Here is a 16,411-nt window from a genome sequence, read left to right as displayed (position 1 = left end):
ATCCCAAAACAGCAGAATACACATTTTCAAGTTCAAATAGAATATTCTCAAAGATAGACTACACGTTATGAAACAAAGCAAGCCTCAATAATTTAAGAAGATCAAAATCACGTCAAGAATCTTTTCTGACAACAATGCTAGGAAACTGGAAATAAACTAGAAAAGAGAATAGAAAGAAACTAGAAAGAAAAAAGCTGGCAAATTCACAAATATGTGGAGACTAAGCAAAATGCTACTGAACAACTGATGGATCAATGAAGAAACCAAAGGAAAAATCAAAAAATACATGGAGACAAACGAAAATGAAAACACAACATACCAAAACTTATGGAATGCAGAGAAAGTGGTAAGAAGAGTGAAATTTATAGAAATAAAGGCATACCTCAAGAAACAAGAAGAATCTCAAATAAACAAGCTTACCCTATACCTAAAAGTACAAAAAGAAGAACAAGCAAAGCTCTGAGTTATTAGAAGGAAGGGAATAATAAAAATCAGAGGAGAAATAAACTAAATAGATACTTAAAAAAACAATAGAAAAGGTCAATGAAACTAAGAGCTGGTTCTTTGAGAAGATAAAATTGACAAACCCACAGCCAGACTCACTAAGAAAAAGATAGTGAAGACTCAAGGAAATAATATCAGAAAGGAAAGAGGAGAAACTACAACAGACACCACAGAAATACAAAGGATAATAAGAGAATACTATGAAAAGCTGTATGCCAATGAACTAGATAACTAAGAAGAAATGGATAAGTTCTTAGAATGATGAAACCTCCCAAAACTGAGTCAAGAAGACATAGAGAATCTGAATAGACCAATCACAAACAAAGAGATGAAAACAGTAATCAAACTCTCCCAAAAAACAAAATTCCAGGACCAGATGGTTTCTCTGGTGAATTCTACCAAACATTCAAAGGTTTAATTCTCTGCTACTCAAATCATTCTGAAAAATTAAGAGGACAAGATGCTTCCTAACTCATTTTACAAGGCAAACATTACCCAGATCCTGAAGCCAACAAAGGACAACACACAAAAAAAGAAAATTACAGGCCAGTACTGGTGATAAACATAAATTAAAAATCCTCAGTAAAATACTAGCAAATCCAATACAAAAATGCACTGAAAGGATCATACACCATGACCAAGTGGGATTTATTCAAGGGATGCAGGGATGGTTCAACATCTGCAAATCAATCAATGTGATACACCACAATAACAAAATGAAGACTAAAAATCACATAAAGGAATCCATCAAAAAACTGTTAGAAATAATCAACAAATGCAAAAATGTTACAGGATACAAAATGAACATGGAAAAATCAGTTGCATTTCTAGACACTAACAATGAACTATCAGAAAGAGCAGTCAAGAATATAATCCCATTTATAATCACACCAAAAAGAATAAAATACCTAGGAATAAATTTAACCAAGGAAGTGAAAGACCTATGCACTGACAACTATATAACATTATTGAAAAAAATCAAGGAAGACATAAATAAATGTAAAGATATTCCATGCTTATGGATTTGAAGAATAAAATAGTTAAAATGTTCATATTACCTAAAGGAATCCACAGATTTGATCCAATCTCAATGACATTCCTCAAGGAAATAGAACAACAAATCCTAAAACTTATGTGGAACAACTACAGACTATGAATAGCCAAAACAATCTTGAGAAAAAAGAATAAAGTTAGAGATATCACACTCCTTAAATTAAAATTATACTACAAAGCTATAGTAATAAAAACAGCATGGTACTGGCAGAAAAAAAAAAACACACAGATCAATGGAACAGAATTGAGAGCCCAGTAATAAACCCACACATCTATGGACAGGTAATGTTTGACAAGGGAACCAAGAACACAAATGGAGAAAGGAAAGTGTCTTCAATAAATGGTGTTGGGAAGACTGGACAGCTATGTGCAAAAGAATGAAAGTAGACTACGATATTATACCACACACAAAAGTCAACTCAAAATGGATTAGAGGCTTGAATATAAGACCTGAAACCATAAAACTCCTAGAAGAAAATATAGGTAGTACACTCTTTTGCATTGGTCTTAGCAATATCTTTCCTAATACCATGTCTACTCAGGTAAGGGAAACAAAAGAAAAAAAATAAACAAATGGGGATATATGAGATTAAAAAGCTTCTGGAAAAAGCTTTTTAAAAGGCAAAGGAAACAATCAACAAAATGAAAAGGTAATCAACTTACTGGGAGAAAATATTTGCCAATCATATATCCATTAAGAGGTTAATTTCCAAGATGTATAAAGAATTCATATGACAAAAAAAGTGAACAACAGTCAAAAAATAGGCAGAGGATATAGGCAAACATTTTTCCAAAGAAGATATACAAATGGCCAACAGGCACATGAAAACATGTTCAGCACCACTAGTTATTAGAGAAATACAAATCAAAGCTACAATGAGATATCACCTCAAACTCATCAGAATGGCTATATTTAACAAGATAAGAAATAAATGTTGGAGAAAATGTGGAGGAAAGGGAACCCTCATACACTGCTGGTGGGAATGCAAACTGGTGCAGCCACTATGGGAAACAGCATGGAGATTTATCAAAAACTTAAAAGACAGAAATACCATGTGGTCCTGCTGTTCCACTACTGGGTATTTATACACAGAATATGAAATCAACACTTCAAAGAGATTTATGCACCCCGATATTCATCACAGCATTATTCACAACAGGCAAGATGTGGAAGCAACTCATGTACCCATCAATGGATGAATGGATAAAGAATATGTGGTGTATAAATACAATGGAATCCTGCTTAGCCATTAAAAAATGTCAAAATCATGCTATTTGTGACAACATGGACAGAACTGGAATATATTATGCTGAAGAAAATATGTCAGATGGAGAAAGACAAATACTATACGATTTCACTCACATGTGGAAGATAAAACAACAAACAAACACATAGTTACAGAGAACAGACTAGTGGATACAAAAGGGGAATAGGGTGGTGAAGGGCAAAATGCATAAAGGGGACATTTCTATGGTGGTGGATGGAAACTAGGCTTTTGGTGGTGAAAATGATGCAGTCTATACAGAAGTCGAAATACAATGACGTACATCTGAAATCTGTAAAATGTTGTAAACCAAAGCTATCTTAAATTTAAAAAAAAATCCTAATGAATAAAACCCATTTACTCATTAAAATCACACAAGTACATTTAAGTTTGTATTCTCAAGAAAAGTAGTTGAGGTAGTGATACACAAACAAATGATAGACACAGAAGTGAAAAACTGTCACCTCAGATTTTCCTCCATTTTTAGATTAGATGAACTTGGTTGTCGAGTATAATTTTATCAATATAAGTAATCCTACTCATGACTATACTTTCAGTAAAACAAGACACATTACTTGGGATGAGATATGTCATTTGAGAACAAATTATTCTAAACAAATATATGTTCCACAAAAAGTACATTTCAAAGCATTCCTGATCCAAGGCTGGGAGAAACTTTGGGAAAATGGGAAATTGGACAAAGGAGACAGTCATCTATATCTCAGAGCAGAAATATTTAAAAAATGAATTACTTAAATGTGCATAGAAGTTGAAGTCAAAGAAATGATAACTTCAGAAGTCAGGTTCTAATTCCACAATCTGATCAAACACTTACAATTTCTGACTTCAAGGCTTGAGCCCTGAAATCGTGGACACTTCTTCAGCCCTAGGACACTATCCTCTTTTATAGCTTAATCCCAAAGAGTCTTTTCAGGGCCTTGTTTATGTCTTTATTTCTCAGACTGTAGATGAAGGGGTTCAGCATGGGTGTGACCATGGCATACATCACCGATGCCCTTGCTTTTGAGTGTGAACCGTGGGTAGCAGCAAAGCTAAGGTACACTCCAAGAGATGTACAATAAAATAGGGAGACAACTGAGCGGTGAGATGCACAGGTGGAAAATGCTTTATACTTCCCTTGAGCTGATGAGATTCTGCGTAGGGAGAAAACTATCTTAGAGTGCGAGTAAATGACACCAGCGAAGGAACCACCACCCAGCAGCCCAGCTCCAAAATACATCACTATGTCATTGAGAAAGTTGTCACAAAAGGCAAGTTGGACCATCTGTTTGAGTTCACAGAAAAAGTGAGGGATTTCCACTTTGTAGAAAGGCTGTCACAAAACCATTAAGCTCTGTAACAAGGAATTCAGGGCACTCATGATCAGGGACACCAGGACCAGCAGTCCACAGAACTGGGAGTTCATGAGGACCACGTAGTGCAGGGGGTGGCAGATGGCCATAAAGCAGTCATAGGCCATGATGGTAAGAAGAAAGTCATCCAGTCCTCCAAAGAGTACAAAAAAATACATCTGGATGATGCAGTCTTCTTAGGTTATGACTTTGCTTTGTGTCTGGATGTTCAGCGGCATCTTTGGGATGGTGGTAGAAGTGAAACAGATATCTACAAAGGATAGATTGGAAAGGAAGAAGTACATCGGTGTGTGGAGGTGGGAGTCTGAGATGGTGGCCAGAATGATGATAAGGTTTCCAAATACAGTGATTAGGTACATGGAGAGGAAAAGCCAAAACATGAGGGGCTGCAGTTCTGGTTTTTCTGAAAGTCCCAGAAGAAAAAAATTCTGACAAACATGTGCCATTCCTTGGTTCCATGTGTTGGAGGTGACTACAGGAAATAGAAAACATAAATAACTCATTTTCACACAAGCAGACAGTAGTGCCCTATCATAAATGCTACATATATTTTAGAATAAAAAATTAATTGCAATAGTTTTTGTATTGTCTGGTCTCCATTAGGGCATCTCTAGCTCTATTTCTCATTAGGAATTCCTTTTCCACTGTCAACCTGTTCCTCAGGCAAAATGTTCGCCACTGTTTTACTGAGTATTTTTCACACATTTGAAGGATATATTCTGAATATAGACTATGTTCCAAGCACTTCTCAGAGAATACAATGCTGAAGAACAATAGTCCCTAATCTAATGATGGAGAGAATATAACCAAATAAGAATAATAATATAACATATTCAATGGTGCCAGATACTATGATGAAAAGGAAAGCACATAGAAAGGGGAAAATAGATGGGGTAATATTTTTTGTTGGGAGTTCAGACAAGACCTGCAAGTGAGGTGACATTTTAGCAGACTCCTGAAAGAAGAGTGGGTAGGAGACACAAGGTCATCTGGGGAAGTATGTGCCTTGTAGTAGAGACAGCCAGTGCAAAAGCCCAGAGGCAGATGGTTGTTTAGAGAATCTAGATTCCAATGAGCCAGTGTTGAGGGGAATGAGCAAGTGGGAGAGTGATGAGATGGTGTCAGAGAATGTTGAGAAATATGTGGACTCCCTGCCACTGTTAAAACTTCAAGACACAAGGATTGCCTTGTCCACGCTCTGTAAACCTTGCACTTTATTGATCTTATTGCCAAGGTGTCTCATGAATTAAAAAGTATCGCCTCCTGAGTACTTTCTCTTGACTGAGTAATGGCCCCTGGAAGAGTTGTCATAGAATATATGAGACCAGGTGCCACTGATCTGAGGACCGCTCTCAGTTCACCAGGCTCACACACAGACACACACAACACAGCACACCATGGCTTCTCATCTGTAATACGTTTATCTCCTTCTCACTATCTCCTTCACCATTTAGGCCATGAGTAGATACGACTCAAGTGCCCAGAAAAAATGCCTTTTCCCTAAGGAATTTAGAAATGGTATCCAGATATTCCTATGGGAAGATTCTCATGGGCAAATAAAGTTGGGGTTCCATCTTGGTTTTTTCATCTTTTCTGCACTGTATTTAAAGATATGTAAACAATCTGTTCAATAAAAATAGAGTGAGAGAGGAATGAAATGGACGTGAGGGAGAAAAAGGATCTAATAAGCTCAGGCGGTCACTGAGAGACAGTGAGGAAGAAAAACCTTCATTGGCTTCTGGTGGCATTCCAACACTAATTGCATCCCCTTGATGCCAAGAAAAATAGTAAAAGAGAAAAATATATTTGTCCAAAAGACAAAAGTAGTGATAAATTTATGATTTGCCTCAAAGATTGAATATCTCAAGTGAAAACTGACTGAAGAAAGTAGTCCAATAATTCACAAAAGGAAATATTACAAAAAATACAACAAAATCTGGATATTTTAAATATCAAGCAGTAGGAGGCTTGTTTTTGCTTTGCTTATTCTGTATTTATTTGACCAATTTGTTTCTACATGCTTGGGTAGCAGATGAGGCAAGCCTCTTTCTCACTTCTCTTACATGGCGTCTTTTCTTCATTTTTCCTGTACTTTGGGTTTCATCCCTTTTTTGACAAATCCAGTGTGCACACTCTACTCTTGGTTATGGTCATTTTAAAACAAGCAAAGGCCTCCCCAGACCATGCTCTACAAAATCTCACACTTGCTATGACAATTCCATCCTTTTATACTGAATAACTTTGTTCGTATGATTTACCCCTGAGCACAGTATGTCACATACATTTATTTCCTTGCACTCCGACTTCACCTATGTAATGCAAGGTCCAAAGAAGCAGACCTGCACACGTTTTGTTCACCTTTGTATGTTCATAAGCGTATATTAATATATGTGCACTTAAGAACAAATTTAAGTAAATGTGAAGTTATGAAATATCAACAATGGCAAAGGGAATGAAGCCAGCTTAAGTAGAATGGTTTCAAAGCAAGTGTATTAAAGAAAATTGAGTGGAACATCAAAAACTAACTAAACCAAGGTACAAAATAGCAACAATTTAATATCAACATGGATCAAAAATTAAATTGGAAAAGGCATAGATATAAAAGAATATAATATATAGTGTTTCTAGAAATTATAGCACATAGCAGATGCTCAGTTATTATTTGTTGAAGGAGTCACAGATTAGGTTTCAGTGTATAACTACATGGTAGGGCTGTATTTCAACATATGAGGAAAGATTGGATTGTTAAATAAATCTGGAAAAATGGTTATTGACCTTGGAGAAAGTAAAACTGATCTTCACTGAGTCATATTACAAAAGTCAGAGGGATTACCCACTAACTCTAAGAGCAATCGAGACTTTTCAAATGAACACCTAGAAAAGTACATCTTAAAATCTACAGGTGGGTCAAATCATTCTAATTAAGGCAACAATCTGAGAAGTAAGGAGATAGATATATTTAACTAAATAAAAGTAAAATATTTTTATGGCCAAAACATCCCCTAAAAGTCAGTTGAGACACAATTATTTTTAAAAATCATTTGAAAGGCTAACTGTGGAACATCATGCATATAATATATGGATGTATAATAATAATAAGCAAATCAGTGTGGTGATCAAATTTGTAAATATTTGACCAAACTCAGTAATTATTTAGAAAAGAGCAAAAAAATATTTTTCATATCTATTAGCCTGGAAAAATATGAAAGGGTTATCACATTGATTGGGGTTGAAACTTTTAAACAGATAGCAATGAGCTACTCTTTTTGTTCTGACAGAACTGTAAAGTGTTACAACGTTGGGGAAACAATCTGAAGACACTTATAAATATTAAAAGTACAGATATTCTTTCACAAAAGTATGGATATTCATATTCAGGGTTGCTCAATCTCAGCACTATTGACATTCTGAGCCAGATTATTCTCCGTGGTGGGGTCTGTCCTGTGTGCTGTAGGGTGTTTAGGGCATCCTTGGCCTCCACCCACACTCCCCAGTGTGACAGTTGGTAATGTCTCCAAACATTGCTCAATGGCCCCTGGAGGACAAAATCACGCTTGTTTAGAACCACAATTTAAACTTATTTCCAAAATACTTTTGTAGCTTCGATGTGATAGTAACATAATGATAAAGAATATGAAAGACCTACAAAAGTATGAGCAGCACAGTCATACCATGCACTATTGCTCAGCCATTGAAATAATACATCATTATTACACTAGTCGGTCAGAAGTAAATCTGCAAGGTATTATTGAGTAAAAAGGATAAAGGGAAATGAGATAAAACAAAAAGACTGCTCTAAAATATAAAAACCATTTATGATGTGCATAGGATTATATTCATGTATTCAAATAAACCTTCTGTTTTTGCCTTACGCTCACATGCATACTCATGTACTTCCCCAAGGGCACACAGCCAGGAAGTGGTAGAATTGCAGTTTGGGCTCAGGCTGCCTGGTTCCAGAGTCAGTGCTCGTGAGCATTTTGCCAGCTCTCTCTGAGATAATAACTACAGAATGGCGACTTGTGAGAGGTGACAGGAGAGAAGCCAGCTGGACACAAGAAAAGCCAGTGACAAGGGGACTTAGCTGGAACCATCAGGAGAGCCTCTCTGAAGAGCCAAAAGAGGATCATAAACCAGCTGGGATGAAGCTACTAAGTTATAATTTCATTTGAGATAAAGATGTTTGAATTAAAATATGTTTATGGAAGATGTAGTCTATCTTTAGTCATTTGGTAAAAATATATAATTATAAATGCCTTTCAAAGGCCTGGGTTGATGTGAGTTTTAGAAATAGATCTAATCCCAAATGCCTAAAGAAAAATAATGAATTACAGAGATATGAAAACCAGTCAGAAATATGTATAAAGTGTGATTTACTACCAGAAATTTGTAAGCTTTAATCCCTTCACACATTTCATGGCCCCCAAACTTCGAGTTATAAAATAAATATCTCTTTGGATGTAATGTACATCATGTTGACTAGAGTTAATAATGTAGTATTGCATATTTAAAAGTAGATCTTAAAATGTCTCATCCCAAGAAGAAGCAATTTTGTAACTATGTATGGCGATGGAAGTTAACTAGACCTACTGTGGTTACCATTTTTCAATATACAAAAATTTTGAATCATTACCTTTTACTAATGAAATTAATGTGATGTATATTAATCATACCTCAATAAAAATTTCAAAAAAATAAAAACATGCATGAAAACAAATACAAGTACAATAAGATTGACTCCTCAAAATGTGATTTATTTTCCCTAAGGATGCAGTACTTTCACTGCTATTTTTGTTTAAAACAAAGATTCAAATGAAGTAAAATGACAGCTCAGTTATTTCAGTAAAAAATAAAAAATAAAAGAGCAATGAAGAAAATACAATATGACTGACAGAATTGACCACATAAGATTCATAAACTCTCATACATTTTCCACAAATACATCTATACATACAGAAAATGACTAAATGACAACAACCAGTTGGTAACAAAAGCAATTTTTTGCTTGAAATAATGCAATCAAAATGAGGAATGAAACACCCTGACCCAACTTTACCAGAGCAAAGGACTCAAAGAGACAATTTGCAATAGAGAAAGCAAATGGCTAACTGACCCACGAAAATATACATCCTCACAAGTAATAAAACAATTGTAAAGTAATGCTCATCAGCATACTCCTTTTACCTATTAATGTTTTTATGTGAATACCCAGACTGAGAGAAGATACTGTGAAATGTACGTCTCACTTACTGCTGCTGCAAGGACGTGTCTGCAAGCATTCCTTGGTCTGGATCTTCCTCATCAATATGGAAACACATCAATCAATATGGAAACACATCTCATCAACATGCCCGATCTTAAAATTAAAAGATAAACACACATTTCACTGTATATCTGCCCACAGCTAATTCTCTACTTCCTTGCTCCCCTTAATTAAGAAGACCCTCAGGCTTATGCTCTACTCTCATTTAAGGGTCAAAAATGACGCTTGCTTTGCCAGGTTCAATGTTCACTTCTCTTTTTAGCATCAAAAATAAATACATTAATTTAGCAATCAAGCAAGCAAACACCAAGCAAGCTCTGATTCTCTCTGGCCCTTTCCTGAAATACATACTGGGCTCTCAGACTCACCGGGAGTCCCTGAGAGGCAGGTCTCTGTGTGGAAGTCTGAATTCCTCCCTGGATGGTTGATGTTGAAGACTGAAGCTCTGTCCCCTGACAAGAGAGCAGGAAGGAGTCAAGCTTTCTATGCCCCAGGCAGACTTAGGAAGCCAAAAGAAACCACCTTGTCCTGTCCAGCCCAAGGTTGCACACCCTGGGGCACTGCAGCAGAGGAGATATTTGTAGCTCCCTATGTCTGCTCATTAGTCACATTTCCTCCTGTTACTCCAACCTCTAAGTACCTGATTTCCCTATGGGACACTGGTCTGGACAGAATCCAATTTAATTCTTGATGAATCTCTGATCATAGGAGACTTCATTATATGCCAGGTCAATTCAGTTTTTATTACTATTTCTCCATTAACCCCCCTGCTTCCATGTCTAAACCTCCAAGCACCTCACCACAACTCTGAGTTTTAGTTTTCTCAAAAGTCTAATACTGAGAAATGTGTCTACTAGCCTTTAGATCTCTAAAGCATTGACTTGTCTGGTGGGAAAATAATCCTGATGTCTCTAGAAAATTTTGATTCTCCTCTGAAGTAGGGGGGTAACTTTGTTCCTGTAATATACAAACTTGTACATCATTATACTCTTACTTCTGCATAGACGACATTATGTTTACACCCAAAGGCTAGTTTTCTTCCATTACCATACACACATGCCCCTTTACCCCTTTTCCTTTCCCCCAACTACTTTCTCCTGTGTTAACCAATGTGACTTCAATAAAATAAACAAAAATGAGTGAATGAATAGATAAATAAATAAATAAATATTGTATCCTGAGGCAAAAAACTCCCCAGAAAAACCTAGGACACCAAACTCCTTGATTTCATGACAATTTTACTAAAGCAATCAGGAATTTCATTCTTACATCATAAATTCTCATATGTCATTTAGTCACTCAGTATAAAATTCTTTTTAAATATAATGATAAATTTAGATTTTATGCACCATAATGTATCTTAGCGCATTGAGGGATTGTCTAATTTAATCTTTACAAAAGTTCCATTTATGAAGTAGTGATTTTATGAACTCCATTCTCCATCATAGAAATGGGGCTCAGAGGGATTTAACATTCTTCTCAAACTCATAAACCATGAGAAATGATGGAGTCTTGATTGAAATTCTGTCAGGATCCTTCCAGTTCTCAAACTTCAGGTCAGTGGTTCTCAACAAGAGATGATTTTGCCCGTGGGTACATTTGAAATGTATGAAAGGATGCTGCTCAACCCCTGTCATCCACAGGGCAGTGCACAGTACAAATGATCATCCAGCCCACAGAGCCAATAGTGGAAAGGTAAGTAAACCTACTTTACACCAGCAGTTCGCTAACTTAATAGTGCATACGAATCACCAAGGTTTTAAGTTCAAATGCAAATTCCAATCCATCAGATCTCCAGTAGGCTCAGGGACTTGCATTATTAACAACCTCTGGGGTGGGAAAGATGCTGCAGGTCCTGGACTGTGGATCCCACTGAATAGCAAGACTGTGGTGTTTGTTAGAGTCAGGTGTAGGTAGATTCAGGTCTTCTCCACCAAGAGTCTTTTTTGCATGAATTTTTGAAAGAAAAGCTTTCATTCACTCTAGAAGCTGTGAGAAATCCTGTGTTCATTTTTTAAAATGTAAGGACTCTAGAATGACATAAAACAATATACATCTGAATATACATTTGTATTAGGCAGAATTAGGGCCTCCAAAATATGTGCATATCCTAAGTCTAAGAATTTGGATATGGTAGCTTAGTCAGCAAGGAGAATTAAGGTAGAAGATGGAATAAAATCACTAATCCTTTACCTGAAAATAAGGGATTAGAATGGATTATCCAGTTATGACTAGTGCAATCACAATGGCCCCCTAAAGGTGGAAGTAGAATTGGAGTCCCAGAGATATCTGAAGATGCTATGCTGTTGGAATGAAGAAGGAGGATGAGCCATAGCTAAGGAATGCAGTTGGCCCCTAGGAACTGGAATAGGAAAGAAAACGCATTCTCCCCTGGAGCTTCCAAAAAGAGCCCAGTCTGCAGACTTCTTTATTTTATCCAATGAGACCCACTTCAAGCTTCTGACCTCCATAACTTTAGGGTAGACATTTGTTTGTTTTGAGCCACTAGTGTGGGGATTTGTTATGGCAGCAAATGGACTCTAGTATAGACTTTTATCCAATACCACTTTCTTTGAAGGAAGTGAGTTCAAGCCTCTCCATTCATTCATTTATCTTCCCTACTGTAAAGAAGTTTTCTATTAAGATACCACCTTAAACAGAAAACACAAAGTTAATTTAAAGGTATACAGCTCCATCTTCTGGTAGAGAGAAATTTTTATTGTAGAAATGTACTGTGGTTCTGACTTTGAGGCCTTTGAAGCATTAAGACATGAAATGCTATTCATTAGCAAACTATTCCAAAAATTGAAGAAGACATAACACTTCTTAGTACATTTTACAAGGCCAACATCACCTTGATACCAAAGCCAGACAAAGACAACAAAAAGGAGGAAAATTACAGGCCAATATCGCTGATGGACATAGATGCAAAAATCCTCAACAAAATACTAGCAAATCTATCACAATACACTCAAAAGATTATACACCATGATCAAGTGGGATTTATGTCAGCCATTCAGTGATGGTTCAACATCTGCAAATCAATCAATGTGATACACCACAGTAACAAAGTGAGGAATAAAAACCACATGCCTCTCTCAACAGATGCAGAGAAAACATTTGATAAGATCCAACATCCATTTAGGATAAAAACTCTCAATTAAATAGGTGTAGAAGGAAAGTACCTCAACATAATAAAGGCCGTATATGACAAACCCATAGCTAATGTCATTCTCAATGAAGAAAAACAGAAATCTATCCCTCTAAGAACAGCAACCAGACAAGGATGCCCACTGTCACCACTCTTATTTAACATAGTATTGGAAGTCCCACCCAGAGCAATCAGGCAAGGAAAAGAAATAAGAAGGATCCTAATTGGAAAGGAAGAAGTGAAACTGTCACTATTTGCAGATGACATGATTTTATATATAGAAAACCCTAAAGAATCCACCAAAAAAGTTTTAGAAATACTAAATGAATATGGTAAATTTGCAGGATACCAAATCAACATATAAAACTCAGTGGCATTTCTATACACTAACAATGAAGTAGCAGAAAGAGAAGTTAACAGTACAATCCCGTTTTCAATTACAACAAAAAGAATAAAATACCTAGGATAAACTTAACTAAAGAGGGGAAAGATCTGTACACTAAAAACTCTAAAACATGGAAAGAAATTGAGGAAGTCACAAAGAAATGGAAAGATATTCCATGATCTTGGATTGGAAGAATTAACATACTTGAAATGTCCATACTTGCTAAAGCAAGCTACAGATTCATTGCAATCTCTGTTAAAGTCCCAACAACATTTTTCACAGAAATAGAACAAAGGATACTAAAATTTATATGGAACAACAAAAGACCCCGAATAGCCAAAAGAATCCTGAGAAAAATGAACAAAGCTGGAGGTATCACACTCCCTGTTTTCAAAATATACTACAAAGCTGTAGTAATCAAAACAGAATGGTACTGGCACAAAAATAGACGCACAGATTGATGGAATAGAATTGAGAGACCAGAAATAAAATTACACAAGAGGGAGGAGGGCAGAAGGGGTGATAAGGCACATGTGTGTAGAGATGGATGGTAATTAGTCTCTGGGTGGTGAACATGATGTACCCTACACAGAAACTGAAATATGATGATGTATACTTGAAATTTATATAATATTATAAACCAATGTTACTACAATGAAAAATACATTAAAAAATAAAAATTTAAAAAAGTTTAGAAAGACTTAAAATAGTAATAATTTAATGATATCAACATAGGACACTGATTCGAGATTAAATTGCCAAAGACATGGAACTAAAAGGATACTAGAGAAGGGCTTTTAAAATGCAGGGAGGAAGCAGTATTCATGTTATAGTTTATTCTTATATAAATATATATGAATTCAAATACACTCCCAGAATATAAATGTGATTTTCAGTCAAATGGTAAAGAATGCTTTCCATATGATGGCCAAGGGTGACAACAATGTTTAAAAATACATTTAACCACAAAACGGCAGAAGGGACAATAAGGAATAACAGAGATAAAATAAAAAGAAATATGTACAAACAGTGGTTTATTAACATTAAGAATGCAGGAGAATTCACTATCATTTTTGTTTAAAGCAAGAATTTGCAAGTGAAGAATATTAAAGTGGCATTTCAATTCTTTGTAAGAAAAATTTAAAAAAATTAAAAAGCAATGGAGGGGCCTGCCCCGTGGCTGAGTGGTTAAGTTCTCATGCTCTGCTTCGGTGGCCCAGGGTTTCACCAGTTTGAATCCTGGGTGCAGACATGGCACTGCTCATCAAGCCATGCTGAAGTGGCATCCCACATGCCACAACTAAGAGGACCCACAACTAAAAATACACAACTATGTACTGGGGGGCTTTTGGAGGAAAAGGAAAAATAAAAAAAATCTTTAAAAAGCAATGGAGAGAACACTATGTGATTGACTGGTAGAGTGACCACACAAAATTTATAACGTTTCAAGTCAGCCTGATTGCCTAGTAGTTGCTGCTCAGTTTCAGGGCCCAGGTTTGCTTCCCAGTGGTGGAACCACACCACCCATCTGTCAGTAGCTGTGCTGTGGTGGTGGCTCACACAGAAGAACTAGAAGGACCTACAACTAGATATACAACTACATACTTCAGCTTTGAGGAGGAAAAAAGAGAGGAAGCTTGGCAAGAGATGTTAGCACAGGGCAAAACTTTCCCAGCAAAAAAGTCTCAGACATTCTCACATAGGCGTCTCTACATACATAAAAGAACTAAATGGCAACGTCATTTTGTGGAAAAAACAAACAAAACTTCAGCTCTTATTTTGAAAGAATGTGATCAAAGACTGGAATGAAAACACTCCAGCCCCACCACACAAAAGCAAAGGCTCTTGTTGACAATTTGAGACCCAGAAAGTAAAAGCTAACAAAGGCACATATACATTCATTAAGCCTCACAGATAATGAAATAATTGTGAAGTACAACTGGTTAGCGTACTCCTCTTCAGATATTAACTATTTTTTTATGTGAATTCTGGAGTGAGAGTAGATACTGTGATGTGTATGTCTCATGAACTGTTGTTGCAAGCATGCATTTGGAAACACTTCTTGGTCTAGAACTTTTTCATCAATATGGAAACATAGTCAAATATGCCCCACCTTAAAAATAGGAAGATACCCTCACTTCACTTTAAATCACTCCACAGTTAACATCCTATTTCCCCACTCTCATTAATTAATAATATCAATGGGTTTATGTTCAACTTTTATTAGAAATGTTTTATGCCTCCCATTCCCTCTTCCAATTTGACATCCATTATTATCATATAATTAGCAATGCTGACCTTGCGTTGCTGAGGTCAATGTTCACTTCTCTGTTTAGTACTATAAGAAATACACTAACTTATGAATCAAGCCAGCTGACAACCACAGTGACCTCAGTACCTGGGCTGCACTCTGCTGGCTCTCAGATGACCTCAGATAAATGTTCTAGACTTCTGTTCTCTCTGATCTTCTCCTGCAGTGTCTCTTGGGCTCACAGACTCACCTGGATGAGAACCTAGAGAGAAAGTTCTCTCTGTGGAAGTCCAAATTCCTCAAGAAAGGTTGATAATAGTGCCCCCACAAGACAGCTGGAAGGGGTCAAGAATTGATCCCTAAGTTGGACTTAGGACTCCAAAGGAAACAACAATATCCTGTCTAGTCCAAGGTTGCACAGGCTGGGGACTGCAGCAGACAAGATATTTACAGCTCACTATATCTTCTCATTAGGTATTTTTCATTGTTATTCCCACCTCTACATACACAATTTCCCTGTGGGGGACAGGTCTTGACAGAAAGGAAAATTTTCCTGTTGTTTCTGTTCCTAGGAGACCAGATTATAAACCAGGATAATTCTGTTTTTATTACTCATTCTCCAGGAACTGTTATGCTTCCAGAGCTTTAACCCTCAGCACCTCATCCAAACTCTGAGTAAGAGTTTTCTCCAAAGTCTAGGACTGAGGATTCTGTCTTGATTACATCCAATCTTCCAAGCATTGGTTAATGGTGGCATATAACCCCTGATATCTCCAGAAAATTATTAGTCCCTTCTTTATAAAAAGGATAACTATGTTCATTTGATATAAAACCTGGGGCACTACACTCCCTGGTTTTCTGAACATTTGCCAAAGTACTTAGGAATCTCATATTTATATCACATATTTATATCACTAGTTAAGAACTATCATTTAGTCTCTCATTATAAAATGTTAGTAACTATGAGACATATTTAGGTATTTTTAAGCACTGTAACCTAGCTTAATACTTTTTAGGGATAGTCTGATTTAACTTTTAGAATGCACTGCATTCCATATTGTAGAAATAGGGTTCAGCAGAATTTAATGTTCTGCTCAAAGTTATACACTGAGTACAGGATGGAGACTTGCTGGAAGCTGTCAGGATGCTTCCAGTTCTCAAACTCT

The 16,411-nt window shown here is 36.4% G+C and overlaps 1 pseudogene; it reads right to left on the bottom strand.

The window, feature by feature from the left end:
* Positions 1 to 3,726: 3,726 nt before the first annotated feature.
* LOC106846911 (olfactory receptor 7A17-like) lies at positions 3,727 to 4,654 on the bottom strand (annotated as a pseudogene).
* Positions 4,655 to 16,411: the final 11,757 nt, after the last annotated feature.

The sequence above is a fragment of the Equus asinus genome, chromosome 20 (assembly GCF_041296235.1).
Source record: "Equus asinus isolate D_3611 breed Donkey chromosome 20, EquAss-T2T_v2, whole genome shotgun sequence".
In the NCBI taxonomy this organism is placed as follows: domain Eukaryota; kingdom Metazoa; phylum Chordata; class Mammalia; order Perissodactyla; family Equidae; genus Equus; species Equus asinus.
The sequence above is the reverse complement of the archived record's forward strand: the minus strand, read 5'-3'. Positions and strand labels throughout refer to the sequence as shown.